The sequence below is a fragment of the Etheostoma spectabile genome, chromosome 23 (assembly GCF_008692095.1).
Source record: "Etheostoma spectabile isolate EspeVRDwgs_2016 chromosome 23, UIUC_Espe_1.0, whole genome shotgun sequence".
Lineage (NCBI taxonomy): Eukaryota > Metazoa > Chordata > Actinopteri > Perciformes > Percidae > Etheostoma > Etheostoma spectabile.
In genome coordinates this window covers 19,001,549-19,004,945 of record NC_045755.1, presented here as the reverse complement: position 1 = coordinate 19,004,945, position 3,397 = coordinate 19,001,549, and the positions used below count along the sequence as shown (strand labels likewise).

Genomic DNA, 3,397 nt, shown 5'->3' with positions numbered 1-3,397 from the left:
ACACACACACACACACACACACACAGAAACAAACCCGTCATGGCACTTAAGGTTGTGTTTTAGCAAAAGGACCATTTTCTGTTTATCCCTCTGGCTCTCCTCGTCTCATTCTCCCTTTATCTCTCCGTCCATCTCTATCTCTCTTTCAGCACAAAATGCCAAATTGCTCTGTTTCTCACTCGCTCCCCCTCCTCCCATGCTCATCCACTCATCTGGTTATTAACTCCAAACACATAAAAGCAACAGTAGTGCCATGATATTCCCCAGACTGTCCTCGTTCACAACATCTCACACTGCCTGAATGCACACACCTGGGTCAAACTGCAAAATGGATTCTGCGTTACACACAATAGCGACACAATTCAACGATTTAGGGCCAAAAACAACAAATCTGGGAACTTATTATTACTTAAACAAGGTTTTGGCTTCTCGCTAACCTAAACAGGCTTCAAGAGATCATTTAAAATATATGCAATATGGATTTTTGCAAGCTGATTTTTTTTGGAATAACAATATTCTTTCACGCCAGAAATGGGTTTGCTTGAGAAATGTTCCTCTTGTCAGGCTGAAGAAGCCTCTCAAACAGCCCTCAGGACCGGGACGTGAAGCCAGATGATGACAATAATGAAATGGAAGGATTACGCTGATCCACAGATATCCACTTCCTGGTTCGGCGTGCAAAAACTGGGTTCTAGCCAGAGCTCTAAGCGAGGGTTAAGTCTTGGGTTTTTATCTTCGACGTCCTGTAATTAATCATTAATTTATTCTGCAATGTCCGCCCAAGTCCGATTGCCCTTTTGTAACAGTGTTTCACAATAAACCAGACATGCTGGTGCAATCAAATGAAAAGAAAATAGATCGCAGAGACTGATGAATTGAGCTGATGTAAAGATGTGAATCAGACCTGAAACACACACACACACATACAAACACACACACACAAACACACACACGCATGCACACACTCACACGACCTAAGTTCTAGCTTAACAAAGTATAATATCCAAGCATGTTGTACGAGTTTTCATTTCATTTTGAACTTTTCATACTGGCTGAATTTCTGCTGCCAATGAGTGTTTACCATGTTACGCTATTTTTCGTCTTCTTTGCTGCTGATGTTCTTTTTGGACGGTGTCAGCCAATGAGGAGCCGAACAAAACGGGAAAGAAGGACACAGAGAAGATGCGTAGTCTTGTGTGTCTGTATTTATGTAACTTCCACCGCGTCTCAGTGGGACTAACGAACTCATTTAAATCCTAACGGCTGCTTTTCGAACAAAACAAAACAAATAGTGCCCCTGGGTCGCCACTGGGGCATCCGAGTGGGCTCATTTGCCCCAAATGGCTTGGATCCTTTTTCAAACAACACCGTAGCTAATTTGAAGAAGAAAAAAAAAAAGGGAAGAGAGGGGGAAGAGAGGGGCCACAGTATCCCTGACACCGGTGAAATCCCAACAGTGAGTTGAGCGGGTGCATATGAGGCCACCCGCCTTAATTAACTCTGAAAAAACAAAATGCAGCGCTCAAAGCCTGCGAATAACATAGCCAGTAAGAGGCTGTTCTATATTTAATGGTAAAACATTTCAAAAGAGAGACAGCAAAAAATGAGGCGTATAGAGAGAGAATGCCATTCAAAGAAGAAAAATAAAAAAAGGTAAGGTAGGTGGATGTATTTTTGTTCCACCCCCTATGGAAGTGGCGATGAGTGATACTTTTGACCCATCACAGGCCCAACAACTCATTTGAAGGAAGCAGAAGGACGGGGGGGGGGGGGAACTTTGGCCTCTCTTTTTGGGCCTCGCAGAGCAGCAGAAGAAAAAGAGAGGGGGGGGGGAGAAGAGACTGGTGGGAAGAGGAGTCATCTCAAGGCTAAGAACACACACAAACACAAAGCGCATGACAAGTGGGTTTGTGTGCAAAAAGCGAGTCGATTTGGGTCGGGGCAGAACGCTGTCTCCAGGCTTTCATGAGCGAATATGACTCAGGCAGAATGAGAGGGAGGGAGGGAGGGAGGGAGGGAGGGAGAGAGAGAGAGATAAACTAAAAACAGAAGCATACTCAGTGTGTAGGTGCAGAAGGGTGAAAGACACCACAGCTTTTCAATTCAATTTCAAAACACAATAGCATGTCATCGTTTCGAATTTGTGTCACCTTGTCTGCCTCGCCGATAAAAGCTTTTCGCTCTCATCTGAGAAATGTACGTTTTTATGAATAAGGACATTTGATTAAAATGTAGAGGTACGGGTCTTACGGTGAATGTTGTTAGCGCCAATAGGGTCAGTGCTGACATGTGACATGGCCCGGATCACTATATAGTGAATGAAATTAACCGTAGACAATTCAAACACCAATACAAAATGGCGAACACACAATAAAGTTTCCATCATAGGCAACGGATTCCAACACAACTACAGAGTATTTATATATAAAATATCAGGTTACATTAAACACATATATAGAGTGTTGGCTTCAAGTACTTGCACATAAAATAAAAAATGGGGATAAGGGATATCATGGATGGTCTATCATCACCATTTGGTAAATGCGACAACATGATCAGATATTCATATCGAAGGTGTCAGAACATATTCACACGCATGGCGGGATTAAGTCATTAAGTGGCCCCACAACAGGAATTTGCAGTTGGAACCCTATTGACTCTTCCTGTGTCCACGTCAGCAGGTCTGCCCGCTGCAGACCGAGCCTGGCGGCTTGATGGAGCTGCCGTCAACCAGCATTCCAACGCTGGAGCATTACTAACTGGCCCCCGGGTTTTCCAAATCCAGATTAGCTAATTGTACCCAGTGTGTTTCACTGTCAAAGTTATTTAATGCATTAATCAGTCAATCATGGCCATACATACTTAATTCAATTCCATTTTTCTGGCAGATGAGTGTTTACTTGCTTTATTCACGTCATCCCCACTGATTCATAATTTGTTTCCTGTGACACTTTGAAACTTCTCTTGCTATTTGCTTTACAGTTGGATGGAAGCCCCGCGTCTCCCTCTCTTTTTCCTGTCTTTACTTTCCTCCCACTCTCCATGTCTCATCAGGAGTGTCATCGGCCCCCACTCCGCTTGATGCCTGTTAATATGGCAGCGCTATTGTGTGCCCGTTCGTTGCTGCTGTCTCTATTGTTTGCTCTCACACTTGACGAATTCATCAAAGGAAAAAAAGAAAAGGAACGGCAGAAAATAGCTGCAAATCATGCGCCTTCGCACAATTGACTGTGTACGTCTGGCGGGGCGAGTCTTTGTCTTCAAATGGTGCACGAAATGTGTGTTTGCTTGTGTAATTTTGCACATATATCATTTGTTCTGCCATTAACTAGGTGGGATGGCCCACTCAGCCACTGACTGCTCCGGTATCTGTCTGTGTGTGTGTGTGTGTGTGTGT

At 43.8% G+C, this 3,397-nt stretch overlaps 1 protein-coding gene across 23 annotated transcripts in view; it reads right to left on the bottom strand.

Annotated features, from left to right (window-relative positions):
- Positions 1–3,397, bottom strand: part of celf2 (cugbp, Elav-like family member 2) — a 234,019-nt gene that overhangs the window by 90,887 nt on the left and 139,735 nt on the right. The gene's annotated exons all lie outside the window — the stretch shown is intronic.